Raw genomic sequence first — 18,311 nt, forward strand, 5'->3', positions numbered from 1 at the left:
GAGTGCTGGGATTAAAAGCGTGCACCACCACTGCCCGGTTAAGAAGTGACTTTCTTAATGAGCATTCAAGCCAAACTAGGAGCCCAGATGTCTCCACTCACCACCCAGTGTCTCTGAGAACATACTTCCTTTGTACCCTCTTCTAGAATAGTTTTCTCACACTGGTTGGGAACGGGGCGGGGGGTGTCTTCTGATTTCCAAGCTGCATTGAAATCAGATCCAGAGGGTGAAAGCTGTGTACTGTTTTCTGTTTGTATGTATGTTTGTGTATTGTGTACATGTTCATGCTTAGGTGGAGGTGGGAGTGGTGTGTGTGTGTGTGTGTGTGTGTGTGTGTGTGTGTGTATGCACACCCATGTTTATGTGCATGTATAGGAAAGCCAGAGGTCAGCACCAGGTGTCTTCTGCACCTCTATTTTTTGAGACAGAGACTTCTCACTAAGCCTGGAATCCATCCACTCAGCTATGGTGCCTGGCCAGTGAGCTCTAGAGCTCCAGCTGTCTCCTCTCCACCCCCACACACCCAGAACTGGGGTGACATATGTGTGCCACTGAACCTGGCTCTTAGGTAAGTGCCCGGGGCTTTGAACACAGGTCCTCGAGTTTTTCTTGGCAGTCACTTTACTGACAAGGTCATCTCCCTGTCAAACAACGTGTGCTCCAGAGCCTTGTGCTCCAGAGCCTTTGGCTTGCACCTTTCTCCTCCTGGGGCTGAAAATCATCTCTTTCTGAGGAGTTAAACCTAAGCATGGCAGTGACTGTGAGCCACCGGGGCTGATGGGCAAGGTCCCAGGATCCTGGAAGTCTTGGGTGGCCAAAGACTGCTAGGAACAAACATATCCAGAATATGAATTTACCCTCCTCCATTCCTCTGTCCTTTCTTCCCTGGGCTGCTTTTTTTTTTTTTTTTTTGACACTTCAGTTTGCTGGGGCCAGCACCTCCTCCAAGCTGAGCCAGCCTTTTATGGTGCTGGGCTAGTGAAGTAATAGCTGTGCAGAGGTGCTTGGAAGGCAGTTCTGGGCGTCAGGCCTGCTGCTGGAGCCAAGTGCCTTCCCCAGGATGGTGAAGGATCATGGAGCTGAGCATCAGGCTCTTCCTCTACATCTGACCTGCTATCCCCACCCTCCTGTCACCTCTGCATCTGGGACACTTGAAGTCCCTTTTTCCCTGACCTACCTTAAGATCTCCCAAAACCAGCCTAATGTGGTTGTGCCCAAATTCTGGGTTCATCTCAACTCTGGGTGCTTTCTGCATGTGAGGATGGACTCTGGAAGGTAACAGGCTCAGGGCGGCCAAGCCATCTCAACAGTCAGGAACAGCAGCAATTGTTGTCACTGGAAGGCTACTGTCCCCTAGGGTAGAGAAAATGAATTCCCCAGGCTGTTGTCCTCAACTTTGCCCAGGCCAGGCTTACCTCCTCCAAACAAGGTAAACACTAGCCCAGAAAGCACTCTCCGTGTAGACATGCAGGGCCAGCTGGAGGTTTGGGGGAGTGATGTCACCCAGAGAGCAGGTTTCCCTAAGCTCTGGCTTCTTCCCTGAGTTCCCTGTCCCAACTCTTGTCCTATGAGGGAAAGAACCAGCTGCCCGGGATAGAGCAGGAAGTAGACTCTGCCTGCCAGAGCAGGGAAGAGTGCAACCACCTTGTGAAGTGTCTGCGAGGGTTAAAGTACGGAACACAGTCAGAGCTGGGTAGGTACCCCAAGAACAGTGAGAGCCCCGAGAGAACAATAACTTTTCCAAAGCCCACAGGGCCTCTACATACCTTCATGGCACACCTGCGCATGTCTACAGAGAGAGTCTTCCCCCCTGCTCTGCTCCACAGCGCTTCTCCCTCGGTTCTAGCTGTCTATTAGGCCTTGCTGTAAGAGCCTCTCTCAAGGGCTCTTCCCTGGTTGGTGCACACTATACTCACACAGATGCATCTGTGCACACACTCCAGGTGGGGAATGGATGACATGCACTGCATAAACCCAGGGTGTGGCCAGTGTGAGGCATCACTCTGTGAGCGAGTCCTGCAGGTGAGGGTTCTTCCTCTCTCTGGTCTAGGCTGTAGTGAGCTCCTAGAAGGCAGAAAGCATTGCACTGGCCTCCTGGCATAGAAATGGCTTAGATTTGGTGTTTGGTAAACACCTATGGAATGGAGGAGTGTGTCACTGCTCCAACTGAGTAATGAGTGGCAGGAATTTTTTTTTAACCTATTCCCAACAAGCCAGGGCCACCATGCACAGTGAATGAGTTGGAGAATAGACCATCCACGTGGCCATTCCCAGAGCCCTGGGGGTTCATCCGTCCTCCCTGCACTAGTTTAGGCCAAGGGTTCTTTAGTGTAATTGATATTTGCACAATTCATAATTTACAAGTCAGCTTTCACAATAACATAATGAGGGTGCTCTTAATTGGGGATCTTGGGCCAGGTCAGCCTTATCTCTTCCAACAAAGGTGGGGATAGGCTCAGAAAGGACCCTCTGAGTGGACATCAGGTGGCAGCTGGGGACTGCTGCGAGGGAGGTATGCTGAGTTTGCCTGCATTTCCTGGGTGCTGGGCCGTGTGTTTGACTTTGTTATTTCAATGTTCCCACCACAGCCTTACTAGGCAGCCATGCCTTCTGCGTCCTCTTCACCAGTGTGGAAGCAGATCCTTCATGGAATGTGAGAGAAGGTTATACTGAGACTTAAGCCCTCTCATTTCAGCAACCCAGAAGCCACCAGAGGACTCACTCACTGGCAGTCAGAGCTCCCCACCCCACTGCACCCCATCCCTTACTCTCCCAGCCCACTCCCTATCCCAAAGTCTCACAACAGGGACACTAAGGCCGAGGGCCTCCTGGTTATGAAAGAGAAGGAGCAGTGCGTTCTAACCATCTTTGGTCAAAAGTGGCTCTCCTGCCTTAGCTATGTTTCTACACGCAGGTATCTTGGCCCTTCCATGCTGCCATACTCTCCTTTGCAAATGGGAGACAGTACCATCAAATTCTGCAGCTTTGTTGTAAGGATTGAAGTCTAACTGGATGCCCAGATCATACTCCACATTAAAATAAGTGTCCTCTCCCCTTCCTCTTCTGGCAGGATAGGGGAAACAAAACAGAAATCATTAAAAAAAAATTTAGAAAGCAATTTCTATGGCATGTTACGGAGGGAAACCATGGCAACCAGCTTCCTGCAGTTTGGTTTTCCGGCCTTCCCCTGCTGTACAATGGCTCTAGGACACAGCCTTTGTTGTCCCAATACCCCAGGGAAACACAGGGACGTCACAAGCTCCATGGGGTGGAAGCATTGCAGGACAGAACTGCTTGGTTTGTCCAGGCATGTCCTTCTGTGGTCAGGCCACAGAGTTGCTGTGGCCTCCCGCTGGCGACTCGACTCATCTTCTGAGGAAGACTCATTGTGGTCATGCCCGAGAAGCTGCCCCCTCTTTTTATGAGGATAAAAGCAAGCAGTATTCTATTGGATCCAAAGAGCTTCCTGACTCTCTTTAGATCTTGAAGATGTTTCCTAGGAGGCAAAGGCCAAAGAGTGTCCTGTGATTATGTGTTCGTAAGCATGCGTGTGCATGCCAGGAGCATCAAGGCAGGGCTAGCGACGCCTCTGACTGAAGGATACCAGCCACAGAGGATGGCCAGCTGGCCCTATTTAGTGACAACCTTCCCCTCCACACTGGCCTCAGAAACATGCTATACCTGGCCTAATCCAAGCTGGCTTCTGTGGTTAGGCTGTGTGTGACTTTCAGGGGGCATCCAAAGGTATGGATGGCTAAATACTGGCCCAGTCCAGGTTGACTGCTTATGGAGATCTGAGGCTACAGGAAGCAGGGTCATGGGTGGGAAAGGGTAAAAAAGGGCCCAGAATTGCTATACCTGAACTTCTGAGATGATCCCTATTCAAATGGCAGGGCCTCCCCACCCAGTCCAAATAGGAGCATGGCCAGTGACCAGTGATAAACACAGTGGTTTATTTCATAAAGAAGGGAAATGAGGCTCAGAGAGGTACATGCCTTAGGTCACACAATTTACCAGATACCCAATCAGTACTTTTGGAGAAAGAATAGCCCTTGAAAAGCGTTGGTCCCATCTCCTTAACTGAGCAATGACAAAGCTGGGTTCCAGGGAGGAAAAGACGCTTCTTAAAGGGGAAGTACAGGGAGGGGAAACCCCTCTGACCCTGACCACCTGAGTCTGTAACTGCCCTACCCAGGGGACAGCCATCTATGGCCTGTGGGCCAAACCTGGCTGGCTATATTGTGTAAATAAAGCTCTAGTAGAACCAAGCCATGGCTACTCATGTGCATATCATATATGACAGCCTTCATGCTGTGGCCGCTGGACGTAGTGGCTACAGGAGAAAGCATGTGACCTACAAAAGCTCAAAATACTCACTGTGAGGCTCTTTATAGAAAAGGTTTCTGACCCCTGGTCTAACCCTCTGAAGTTTTTCCAAAGGCCTGAAAACTGCTGGCCACGCTCCCGGCGTCCTTCCTCTCTCAGAGTAGTCTCCGTCTGTCTGTGCAGTCAGGCTAGGGCCTGACCAGAGAACCCTCCCACAGGGGGAGCATATCAGTAATGGGAAGGAGGAAAGGGGACAAAGGAAGCCTCCTTCTGAGGGGAGTTGGGAGACCAGTTCATATTCGGATCAAGCACAAGACACGAAGATGAGTGAAAGAGAATTTATGGCTTGCATGAGTGACTACGCACCTTTTCTGTTACAAGGTTGTTGAATGTAGGGTTGAAACTGTGTTAGCCTGGTGAGCTGGGTGTGGCTAGCAGTATCATTTCAAGTATAAGAAGTTGAAGCCTGAATAGACTTAAGTACCTCCCCAAGCCTTGAGTATTCACCAACTTTCTATTGCAAACACCTAATATAGCTGATATAAAGAGGCTATTTGACTCTTGGTTTTTGAGGTGTTATTCTATGCTTGGTTGGCCCTTTGCTTTGGGGCCAGGGATGTGGCCTCCCACCATGGGGATATACTTGATAGAGCAGGATGTGCAATCTGTGTTGTGTTTTGAATGTGAAATGCTACCCCCACCCGACCCGCTACAAGCTCTTGTGTTTCACACTTCTCTCTCAGCTGGTGGCACTGTTTTGGAAGGTTGTAGAATCTTCAGGAGGTGGTCACTTTTGGAAGGAAGTGTGTCCTTAGGGGAGGGTTGGGTCCTGTACTTTTTTTGTCCAGTCTACTTCCTGAGCACTGGCCACTGTAGCTTCCCCACTGTGGTGGTCTGTGTTCATTTGAACTATGAACCAAAATAGAGCATCTCTCTCCTAAGTGGCTTCTTGTCGGGTGTTTGGTCACAGCAATGAGAAAAGTAGCTAAGAGGCAGAGAAGCAAAAGGAGAGGAAAAGAGACAAAGATCCCACAAACTCTTAGGGGCCACGGCCGCAGTGACCCAAAACCTGCGTCAGGACTCACCTCTTCAAGTTCCCACCACGTCTCAGAAAGCACCAATGTAGCAAATCTTAAATGCAAGTGTCTCTAGGGGATTTACAACCCAAAATACACACCTAACACATATTGACAGACAGGGGGTCTGGTCTCAGGAAAGTCCTTTCTTTAATTTGTGCCCTGGGTCTTGGCACAGACTGGATAAAGGAAGGTATCTCACCCACCTAAGAGGGCCAAACTATGAGCCCAAGCCGTCTCTTCTTTACCCCTGCCCCTGCATCAATGTGTGCTGAATTCTCTTGTGTCCCAGTCACTGTAGAGCTGTACTGGCATCTGAGATGAGCAGAAGTGAAGGAGAGACAGAAAGAGACACGGAGGCTCTATGGGAGAAGCCATCAGCAGGGAAGGCAGCAGTGATAGAGGTTGGCAGTAATGGAGCAGAAGCCCTGCAGGAATGTGTGGCAGAGAAAGGAGTATCCTGCTCCAGATCCAGGCACCAAGGTTACAGCTTAAATGCAAGACCCAGCTGCCCAGAGAAGCAAGTCTCATTTGCCTAAGACACAAAGGGAGTCATCTGTGTGGAACACTAGGATGCTTACACAGTGAACCAGCCCTCCCTGGGCCAATCCGAAGCCAATGTAAAGTCGTCTTTGCATTGTGTGGACTAAGATTGATGGACATGGAAAGACTATAGTGAACTTCTGTGTGTAAAACAAAATAGTCATAACATGTTTGGGGATTTTAAAAACTGTGTGTGTGTGTGTGTGTGTGTGTGTGTGTGCGCGCGAGCGCGTGTGCGCGAAGTGCCCATGAAGTCCAAAAGAAGGCATTGGATCCCAGAGTTACAGGTGATTGTAGGCCACCTGATGTGAGCCTTTGAACTGAACTTAGATCCTCTGAAAGAGCAGGACTTGCCATTAACCACTGAGACATCTCTTCGGTACTCTCAAAAGCAAGCTTGAAAAACAATTGTTCAACCCAAACACCAGGAGCCCCAGGGCATCCTTCTGGTGGCTTCAGTGCCCTGTGCCACCTGTGGGACAGCCAGCCCTTCTTTTGCCAATGCTCTCAACATCTGTGATTCTCCCAGTGACACAGACCCTTGCTCTGCACATCCCGAGGACCAGATCTTTGCTGGGTCTGAACACAGAGAGTAGTTAACCTGGAAAACAGAGGGGATGTGGAGAGAGAGGGTCTGGGGGCTCAGATGGCCTCTGGCCTGAACCTCCTTCAGGATGGATCCTGCTCAGCTCTCCTTCTTCCGGCTTCCCCTCCTGGCTGGAGCCTCTTCCTGCCTTCTTGGCACCAGAAGCTCTGCTGGCTTCTGTCCTGAGCAGTGTGACCTGCTGCCCATGAGTAAGGACTGGGCCATTCCACAGTGACTAAGCTGTCACCTCCCCGTTTCCCGTAACCGCCAAGGGAGGACTCACTCTGAATCACTCTTTATTGTTTTGAGCTTTTTTATTTTTTTCCCTAGCTTCCAGTGTTTTGAATTTTCAAAGATCAACTACCCTAGGCAGGCTAACAGAGCTGAATAAATGCTAGGAAACTGCCAGGCACCCCCTCCATAACCTTGTACATAGGAGAGAGGCATAGAGCCCCCTTACCGGTCAGAGTCAGCTTGCCAGGATAAAGCTGACCTGAGTTAGAATCCTGTTTGTTTCCCTTACTGCTCTCTTCCCTCACTACTCACTTCTCCTTTCTGAACTTTAATTTCTCTTCAATAAACGGGATAATAATGCTTACTCCAGATAATTGTTGTGTCTATAAAGCAACTGGCTAGGTAGGCTTTCCAGTATAGGGAATTAATAAACATAAATAAAGTTTGGCTCCTTAGATCCAAAATGAGCATACCTGCCAGAAAGGTGGGTGTCCCAGCTCCCCTGTCCACCTGTCACCCCCAAAAGGCAATGGTAGGTTTCTCAAAGCCGCATGTTAGGAATGTTGCTAAATAACTTAGTTCTGTCAGCAACAGCCAATCTTTATTGAGCACTTACTATGAGCCAGGTACAGTGCCAAGCACTTTCCATTAAATTACTAAATGAATGAGAGTTAGTTGTGACTGGTAGTACTTAGCTAACTTCCTAATAATGAGAGACAGGCCCAGGACTTGAACACACATGGGGTAATGCCATACATAGAGACGAGGTTCTCTTGGGATGACCCATGGCTAGGGCTCACTGTCAAGTAATGATACCATAGTAGGAACTCAAGCATCATTCATGCCCACCCTCATTTGCACAGCAGTTATTCAGCTTCATTGTCTCATAGAGGGAAACTGAGTTTTGAACAGTAAGGAGACACCCGGTCTGACTAGTAGAGCTGACCTATGAACCCAAGGATCTTCAAATCCAATGAGTGTCCACCTCTGTGTGCACAATGGCGGGAGTCAGGATGGACCGACCTGGTCTTCATGGATTGTTTTATATCCATGGCTTCTGGCCTGCTTCCACCTTCTGCCCAGCTACCAGTGTCTGACTGGAGCTAGCAATGGAATTCCCTCTTTGTGATAAACCCTTTTTCCCTTCATACCAGTGGTCTCTACTCGCATGGGCTCTGACCAACCTCCAAAATGGCAGGGTTTAGGGATCCAGGAAATATCTCTGCAGAGATCAGCAGGCTTACTGAGTGGGTTTCCTGTGGGAACAGGCTGTATCAGGGGTCTGACAGATACTTGCATGTAAAGAAGTACCCCTGCAAGGAAACAGCTGGGTTGTTGGGATAGCTTGTGTAGGTGTGTGTGTGTGTGTATGACCCTGATAGCTCATCTCACAAGGGGATGCTGCTGGGGAATAGACCTGGCCTTATAGGCTACTGTTAGAACCTCAGGCATAATGATGCTGCCCCCTGCCATATGTCTCTCTCTCTCTCTCTCTCTCTCTCTCTCTCTCTCTCTCTCTCTCTCACACACACACACACACACACACACACACACACACACACACAGTGTCACTCATAGCTCAAGGCAGGTCCTCTTATGTAGATTGAGTGTTGGGAATCTTTCAAGGGAGAGAAGAGATTAGGAGGAAAGGGCTGACAGTGATGATATGCTAATAACAGTTCCTTCCCTGCATTTGCTGTGGCTCAGTACTGGGTTAAACTGGTCATACACATGCAGTGTCTTGTATAATCTGGCATTTATCCACACTTAGCAGATGAGACCTGATCTCTAGCGGATGGACAAACTGCCAGGTAGGAAAAGCTGAGAATTATGTGGCTAATGTGTCATGCACAACTATGCTGTATACACACAATCAGATTGCTCCCATGATGTTCAATTTTCAGAGAAGTGCAGGTTTGCCCATAGTCACCCAGATGGGATGAAGAGCTAGGTTAATCTGTCACTCATCCACGGTACCCCAACTTTAGCTAGGACTGACTATTTATGGGCCATAGGATGGTACAAGGACTCCAGGTCCTAAGCTCAGCCTGCCTCCTGTGCCAACGTGCTGGCAAATCTCTTGGTCAAATCTTCAGAGACAATCAGGCAAGGCTTGGATGATCCCAGAGTGTCACTGTGGTGCCTCGGGGGGGGGGGGGGGAGGGGGTTGCTGCTTCATGTGTACTCAGGAGAGTAGACATGCAGGACTTCCCAAATGGCAAGACTCTGAGTCAGATATGGAGAAAGCCACCTCTGCCCCTTCCTAGTTGGACCCTAGTTCCCAGGGTCCCCAGCCTCCACTCCATACATAACAGCATAAATTCAAGGGTAGGTCCCATCAGTTACCAGAGAAGTGAGAAAAATAAGACTTTTCTGTTGGAATCTCCACACCACTGTCTTGGATGTAAAAGACCAGCCTTGATTCTGATCAAACAGTCTGCTCTACTTTTGACATTAAAGAATCCCAAAAATACGATGGTGGTTGTGGATATAATTGTTCAGTTGGTTTGTTTGACACAAACTAGGGTCTCATTATGAAGCTATGGCTGGCCTGGGACTCATTACATAGATCAGGCTTCCCTGGAACTCAAAGAAAGAGCCCACCTGCCTCTGCCTCCAGGAGCTGTGATTAAAGACATGTGCCACCATGTCCAAGTTAGATGTGATATTTTAGATTTTTTAAATTCCTTGCTTATAGAAGTTGAATACAAAGTAAGAAGCGGTACATTCTCCTTGATTGTTTTTTACTCATTTACACTGCGCAAACACTGAATGCCTTAGAGGAGACATGGTGGCACACATCTGCATCCCAGCATCTGGGAGGCAAAGGCAGAAGGATCAGGAGTTCATGGTCATCCTCAGCTACATAGCAAGTCTGAGGTCAACCTGGACTGCATGAGACAAACCAGAACCTAGAAACCAGTGACAGCATCCCTGAACATAGGCTTTTCCTCTGTGATGTGAGCTGGTGGTGATACCTTCTCCCTCCCAGGAAAAGTATAGCGATGAAGAGGGATGCCATACACATATGTATACATATATACATATACACAGATATACATATATACTATACATATACACATATATGCATACACACAGATATACATATATACACATATACATATAACATATATACTATACTTATACACATGTACACAGGTATACATATACACATATACACATACACAAAGATATACATATACACATACACAAAGATATACATATATACATATACACATATACATATAACACATATATACACACATATGTTACACATATAGATACACATACATACACATATACATACATACATACATATATATTTTGTTTGTCCCTGAACTTAATGTAAAATATGGCAGTGATCCCTCAGTATTCGTGGGGGTTGGTTCAAACCCTCCAAATTACAAAATTTTACAGCTGTTCCAGTACCATCTAAAGTAATAGAACATCCCCATATAAACTTGATGCAACCCCCTGTAGCCTTTAACCCCAGATTATGTATAATATGAGCTACAACATAGCCATGTTTCTATATGGTTGTTGAGCCATGAGGTTTAGGAACCAAACAGAAGAGAAAAAAAAATCTACACATGTTTGTTATGGATCTTAAAAAAAAAACATAAAAAAAATTTTATTTCTGCTCAATTCATTTCCCAGATAAGAAAATCTTGATCCAAAGGGCAAGCTATAGATTTCCTTTCCATTCCAACTGCTATGGCCTAGGTCTCTTGGACATTACCTTTGTCATAATGTCCTCCATCATCTCTAGGGATTCCCAGGGTGACTCACACCCTGCTGCACAGATGTCACAGCTGCTGGCTGGCTCTAACCAGTGGAGGAGGTGAAAGTGATTGCCCTAAGCCGAGGAGCCTCTCGGTTGTTGGCTCCTCTCAGAAATGGGACAGCTTCTCAGACATGGCCCCCATATCTGGAGTGCCTGGGCTCTTTCTAAATCCCAATGGTCATTGTCTTTGCTGTGTTTTAGTAACTTCTCTGGCCACAAAGAACACAAAGAACAGTTGAGCTGAGGGTCCCAAGTAGAGTCCACAAGACCTGAGGGCCCATGACACCTCCTCACAGTCCATCACGAGGGGACATTTCTCTCCATCCCGTCCTGATGCGTGTCACAATTGCAGACCCTTTCCAAAACAGTCAACATCTGGGGGATCCGTTCCCTTCAAGGAAGCAGCTTTACCTCATGCCCCAGGGCCCTTGGGTGGTATAGCACCAAAAGCTATGTCACCGCAGCTTAGGGTCCCCTGCGTGACATCTGTTCATTCCTCATCCTGGCCTGCCACTCCCTCAGGAACAGACTCAGGCCAGGCTCTGGGATGCTAAAGGTAAGTTCTTGAGGGTGAGGGGCAGAATGCAGACAAGGTCCAAATGTTGGCCTTGCTCATAATACTCCCTGAAGGTCTTAGGCCTGATGACCATCCTGGATCTGCCCCAGAACTCTCTGTAGCATCTTCACCCCAGAGGCCTCAGATGGTAGGTAGACTTACTGTGCCTCAGTAGGGGCTCTGCCTTAAAGTCACCTTCACTGTTAAGGTCATCTGTAATTTGGGACCAGCTGAGCAGCAAGCCTGGGGAATTCCGGAGCCCAGAAAGGGAGTGGGGATAGATAAATCCAAACAGCTTCCACTAGAAGCTGTGACCACAGCCTCCCTTGAGCAGAGCTGCAGAGTTGTCCCGGCAGGGAGGCGAGGTCAGCCTGCGTTGGGTTAAAATGCCAGGAGAGAAATGAAATGACAAACAGATGCGAGAACAGGCATTTCCATAAGGTGTTTTGCATTCCTCCATCTTACAAGGCCCGCAGAGAGCCTAACAGTCCAGCCAGAGGGTTAAATTGATCCCAGCCAGTTTGCCTTACTTCTGTTTGAGTAGTCACAGCATGATGGTACAGCTCTGTGGTAGCATCAGCCTCCAGCTGCCATGCAGTCTCCTCCCATGCTTATCCAACACGCCTCACCTTGCTCTCTGTGCACCAGAAACACTGCCTCTTCCTGTTCCCCCAGCCCCTTGAACAACCCTCGACGTCTTCACTTAAGTGCTTCCATCTCAGTTTCATCGCCACCTCTGAGATGCTATCACTTCCTCGACCTCTCGGGTGCTTCCATGAGATGCGACCTTTGCTTCCCCTTCGCCTCGCCTATCTCTCATAGTCATCCTTCAGTATGTACCTCCTGACCCTATTCAGGTCCTGAGTGCCCAAAGGGGCGGTCCCTGCTCACATGCTACCCAGCACCTGACTGTAATGAGGCATCCCACATTGGCTGAATGAGTCTTAGCACCGGTGTGAGGTATGCTGGGGCCTGGAGCCTGGTGTCACCCCTCCAGATCTTGCCAGCTTGTGCCCAAAGCTTGGTGACAACACTGCATTCACTACAGCACCCTCTCTAAAAGCAATCTGCTGGACAATAGGAGCCGCTTTCCCTGAATTACGAAAGCCTATAGTACCCAGTATGGGGGGTAAGCAAGCTACACAGAAGATCCATAATTCTAAGGCACCAGGCAACGTGGATGCTGGCTCTGTAAACTGCAACAAGATACTCCTTCTCTGGTCTGAGTTAACTCACATAAAGTGAGGGGGTGGGACTCGATTATAGCATCCACATTTAATGGGTACTTGTATTTTTTTGGCAGGCCCTGGGCTAAAACCTGTATATTTAACACAGGTGATTCCCACAGCATCCATACGGAGCAGGCACTGTTATTAGTCCCATTTTGCAGATGGGGAAACTGAATATTAGACAGTTTATGTAACTTTCCCAAGGTCACATGGCTAGAAAGAGACCGAGACCAGGTCTTAACACAGGCTTGTCTGTCTCCTCCAGCCGAAGATTCTCCACCTTGTCTCCTCTCAAAGGATCTCCTGACCCCATTACCCAGAAACACATCAGTCCAGAGCCGGAGAAGTAGCTCAGGGTCCAACATGTTTTTACGAAGCAAGGACCCTGTGAAGCTCACACTCCGTAGTGACCCTGTCATAGTAGGAGCCCCAGCAGCCACACAGCAGCTCTGAGCTACATTAACCCTTAGAAGTCAGAGACCAGCTGGAGGAGCAGCAGATAGGGTTCAGGCTTGTTTTTAAAGTGCAACTCCCATTGGGGCGTTACAGCCAGAGAAGAGCACATGATTCTGGAATCATCTAAAGTGGACTGGCTTGTGTAGCTACCACCCTGATGCAGGCAAGAGGAGTACTACCTGAGCCCAGCGTCCCCATCCTGTCCTCCCTGTCATTACCTCCTAGGAACTGTGAGTTTTCATCTGAGAAGAGTCCCTGGGGCCATGGAGAATGGCTGGAAGAAGCTAATTTTCAAATTATCCTTTCATCTCCAGGGAAATTGGGAGTCGGAAGAAGCAGGTAGAGGGGGAGAGATTCTGCACAAGATGCGCTAAGCCCTCACACAGAGCAAATTAGCACAGGAGCAGAGAAAGGAACGAGCAGCTCGGTTGTTCTTGGGCCAGATTGTCATTGTGTATGTGTATGCATGTGTGTGAGCATGCGAATCTGTGTGTTGGGAGAGCCACAGAACCCTGCCAGGGAAGCCCAAGGTCACCCTGGAAGCACAGGGGATGGCAGTTCACCTCCCTCCAGATAGTTCCCATCTTGAGAAAACAAGCCTCCAACCTAGGTCTGTCCCCTACACCCTAGGTCTGTCCACTGTGTGCCCTTCCTTCTGGTTTCTCCAGAGATCACTGAATGGGCTTGAAAGAGGCACAAGAACTGTATAAATGCCTCCCATTCAGGAAGAACTTCCCTGTGATTAGCCTGTTGTTAAGACTAAAGTCTTCCACGTAGGAAATGAACCCACATGATATCTTGCACTGTACCATGGTTAAACTTCCTAAGAGTCAAGGAAATCAGAGGAAAAGGCACAGGTGAAGGAAAACTCAAGAGCAGGTCCAGACCCAGAGAGCCGGTTCTTGTGCATTGTAGTGAACACTTTGGACATGGTGAGTGTCCACTCTCCACCCCACTGGTTGTTGTCACACCCTGCCTCCAGATGTAGTGATCAAGATGACAAACATATGGCAAACAGGGCATCAGTTTCAGGTTGAAAAAAGATGAGAAAAAGATGTACGTGGTAAAGTAAAACAAAACAACAAAACCTTATAGTTGATGGCAAAACTGCTATGTCTTTCCACATTTGGAAGCCAATTCTGCTATGTAGAAATGCTGGTGTCCCTCTGCACCGTGCACCAGTGGTCAAGGGCCCACCAGTTCTCCTCCATTCTTAAGGGCCTGTGTAGACATCTGAGTGTCACAGAAGGAGTGACAATCATCTGCCACACTGTAGGACACAGTTGTGGCCAGGCTACTCCAGAGTCAGCCTGCACAGACCCAGTATCGCCTCTCAACTAGTCATAATCATTAATAGCACCACATCCCACTATCCAAAGAGGTCAATTTGGATGAAGAGCTATGCACACTAGATGGCTTTCAAAGTTAAGAGGAGGCAGCCCATAGGCACAGTTCCTAGCAGGAAGACTCTACCCCTCCGAGGGAGGGTCTGGTGTGTCTCTTCTCAGTGCTACATTCTCTAGGTCCCACTCAAACAAACTTGCTGTGGATAAAGGCTATGTGTCAATTCCAGGATTGAGACATTGAGGCCAGGTTAATGCAGCCCATAAGAGAAACTGACAGTCTATGGGGAATGACGCATGTTATAGTGAGGGAAGCGTCAGGTCTGGGGTCTGGGTGCAAGAACGCCATTAGGAGATAGAGATAGAGCCAGGCACCAGGAATAAGGTATGTTTGGGTAGAGGAAGTAGAGGTACCAGAAGAGACCCATTGATCAGTGTAGGAGTTATTGATGTCACTGTAGTACACAGACAAGGTATCTTTTTCCTAGAATTTCAACTCTGGGCACTGAATTAGAATGGTGAGTTTGTCCTGGCAGCCAAATGCATGCTGATGACTGTCACGGCAGAGTCATGTCACAGGAATAACTTTGTATGTTGACTTGATTCTCTGTGTCGACTTTAAGACTCTACATACTTGCTGCCTTACCCTGTTGGGCTGTCCATCTGGCCAGTTATACCTGACTGCATGACTAAAGTCCAAGGGCCCTGGAACATGGACCATTTATTAACAATGTGATCTTGGGAGACTTAACAAAAATCTCTCTATGCTTTAATTTATATATGGCAAATATATATAGGCAAATATATATATGATTTATATAAGAACACTGCTGTTCCTCCAGATGGCCTGACTTCCATTCTCAGCACATGCATCAGGTGGCTCATAACTGCGACTTCAGGGGAGCTGATACCTCTGGCCTTAAAGACACATATACATACCTACATCCAGATATACACACCTGCAAATTATTAAAAATAATAAAAGTGAGTCTTTAAAAGTTTATCACAACCACCATTTCTGAGTTATACAAGCATTGACATAACACTACTTATATAAAGCACTAAAAGTCAGTCCAAGACATAGGAAGTTCTCAGTGTGTTAAAGTTCACAGGATCCATAGGTGGCAGTGATGATGGGGACGTAGGTACTGGTTGCCTACTGTAGGTGACAACTCTGAATGTAAGATGAAAGCAAGATAACACTTTCCCAAGGATCTTGGATCTCTTAGGACACCTTGATACAGGTTCTGGTTCAATTGCATCAACTGGGACAAGAAGATCCTTTGGGATCTCTGGAGGTCTTCTTGTCCTATTTTACACTTGCAGAGAAATGACCCCAGTGAGTTAACCAAGGTCACAAAAAGCAGTTTCCAAACACGGCCTGCTGCCATAGCATGGTTCAGATGAGCTTTCTTTCACTCTGGGGCCTGAGAACTGTGATACCAGGCAAGCTAGGGAATGAGCAGGCTAGGCAATATCCAACCTTCTCTCTCTTCTTCCTTTATGTAGGTTTGTTTGATATCTGGTTGCATTAACCATACAGATGATTGGGTTCACTAGGCTATTTCCATGCATGCCTATAGTTTATATTGATCACATATCTATAGCCAAAGCAATACAAATCAGCATACAAAGGAATGCCTTCATGCCCACATTCACGTGACACTTTTTACAATAGTTAGCATACAAATCAGCCTAGAGCCAGCAGTTTTTACTTCTTGTAGGCAAATGAGCCCCCCTGCCCCCCTCAAAGTTGTGAAAATTCAGACTCTGGTGTGTGCTAGGGCAAATGTGGTGGGGCTTGGAGCTCCGCATGTCTGGGGAAGGGGATATCTTCCTGTGCTGAGGCTGCTCTAGATCTCAGGGGATATCAAAGCTGAAGGCCAGCACCCATCACAGGCTGAAAAATAAGTGTGTAATTTAAAATGTCCTAGTTGGTATGTTTAAGAAATCAATAGTGCAGTAGTGGCACAGCTGTTAGAGAAATAACTAACCACCCTTTGATTGAATTTAAGGCCCACTCCATGAGATGAAACCCACACCTGATGCTGTTAAAGCCAGAAATCTGAGACTAGATACGTCATGTGAAGGGGGGGGGAGGCAGAGGGTGTATTATTAATAAAACAAAGAAGAAGAAAATTACAGATGGACTTAATGCTGGTAACATATCCCATTTAACCCAAACTGTCAAAAGCATATATCCGTTTCAATATATAATCAACATAAAAATTATCAATCCAACTGACATCCCCCTCACCCAACTGAGATATTTGGAATTTGATGTCTTTTACATCCTAAACATGTCTCTGTCCAAAATGACATCTGAAGTCCCTATGTATGACCATTGACCACAGTCAGGTTCTAGGTCACTTCATAGTAACTCCCTCACCCTCTATACTAGCCAAATATGACCATTTTCTTGAAACTTACCTCACATTGATATCCCTAAATAGCCTACCCCAACAACCTTGCAATGTGTGTGTTCAGGTTGATAAAGTCATAGACCAGGAGCAGCTAAGACCCTGTGTTCATTATCTGAAGACCTACATACCCATCCTCAGGGCATACCATGTTCAACACAAGAACAGGGTTGAAAACGCCTTCCACATGGTCCATACCTTGCCCTTGTTTGGCCACATATATAGAAGGGTTTTGTGTGTAACCTTCCATGACCATGAAACACACAGGCTGTGATTCCGTGGCCAGGCTCCAGTATGCCATGTGTGGACCCTCTGTGACTCTGGGGATAGCTCTTCTGCTGGAGAGTCATCAATAGATTCAACTCCCCACAATTCTGAACACACACAGGCAAACTACAGAAGGAAATTCCCACAGCAGCCAAGACCCTTAGGGTCCACACCAGAAATGAACCCACTGTCATCTGCCCTAACCTGTGACTCACATGTGACTTTGAAGGCTCTGTTTGTAGGGATCTCCTGAAAGTCCGTCTCCAGGAAGCCAGGTCATGTGGCTTCGCAGAGCTATAGCTGGTGCAGCTAGCTCTTGTCTGATAAAGCTCCCATTTGTTAACTGCTTAATGCCACACACTTGAAGATCTGGAAAATTCAGATATGTGGTGGCCTGTAGACAAAGCAGCCACATCCACAAGGATGCTCCACAAACGGTGTTTGCTGGTTATGTGAAACCTCCTCATTCCACTGTGTTGCAGCAAAGCCTCCTAAGCTGGGGTCACCCGTTTCCACTCCAGAAAGTTCTTTAGGATGCACCAGTTTCCTCCAGTAGTCTAGGAGCACGTTCAGCCGATAGGTATGGATTGAGCACCTACACCTCCAGGGATTCAGCAGAAGGAAGTTCATGGTTTTGTGGAGACTTTGGGTATGTGCATGTGTATTAGGGTCAGATGGGGGCAGACAGGGATGAATAATAAAAAACCAGCACATAAATGGCTGCAGGTCGCTGGTGTTCTGTGGGCTGCTGTGTACCTGACGGACTGCCACCTGTCACCACAGGGCAACCAGGCCCCAGGTGCAGTAGTTCCCAGATCCTGATGGCTAGACCTTCCCTGATTTGTTACCCAAATATCCCCATGTTTTCCGATTCACTTTGTTTTCTTTTGCTTATCTGCTACCAGCCTGCCTCTGCTTGGGCCCTGGGTTTCCTCGAAGCTCTGCGCACGACTCTCCCTGTCTGTGGGATCCCCTCGTGATGGGAAAGGAGTGGGTGATGTGTTCGGGAGCTCCGGAGATGGATCGCTGTGTCATTGGAGCAGCGATAGGCAGAGGAAACATAAACAACAGCGTTCTGGGGGGGGGGGCCTTTTACACCCCTGGCCCTCCCAGCTTTTCCTGTGCCTGCTGATTATACCTAAAATGGACCATAAACACACAGCAACCTTCAAAGGGAGGGTTCACAGCAGCTGGCGTTCAGAGGCCACAGAATCATCTTTGGAGGAAAATAAAACACAAATATATTTACAAAACATTGTCCCCCGGGGACTGTGGGGGAGCAGACAGTGTGTTTTTCCTACTCACGAGCTGACCTTTTCCACTCGACAAACAGGGACTGCTGTCTTCCCACCCTCACCTCTGCCCTCTCTCCTGGTTTAGGTGGGGCCTAAATTTGCACAGTTTTCTGCTTAAATAACAAATGCTACTGTCCCACCCAGGACCAGGCAGTAAAACACCAGCTACTAGGACAACATTCGAAGCCAGCACTGT

General features: G+C 47.8%; 1 protein-coding gene across 16 annotated transcripts in view; it reads left to right on the forward strand.

Annotated features, from left to right (window-relative positions):
• Positions 1-18,311, forward strand: part of Nav2 (neuron navigator 2) — a 651,028-nt gene that overhangs the window by 247,405 nt on the left and 385,312 nt on the right. For 11 of the 16 annotated variants that reach the window (XM_006541288.4, XM_006541290.4, XM_006541291.4 and 8 more), the window contains exon 1: positions 3-18,311. This exon is cut by the window's right edge and continues 22,420 nt beyond it. The exons of 3 other annotated variants lie outside the window; for them this stretch is intronic. The gene's annotated coding sequence lies outside the window, so the exon portion shown is untranslated. 2 more of the 16 variants (XM_006541311.4, XM_006541289.4) reach the window with 2 other exon arrangements.

This window comes from Mus musculus, chromosome 7 (assembly GCF_000001635.26).
Source record: "Mus musculus strain C57BL/6J chromosome 7, GRCm38.p6 C57BL/6J".
NCBI classification, from domain to species: Eukaryota; Metazoa; Chordata; class Mammalia; order Rodentia; family Muridae; genus Mus; species Mus musculus.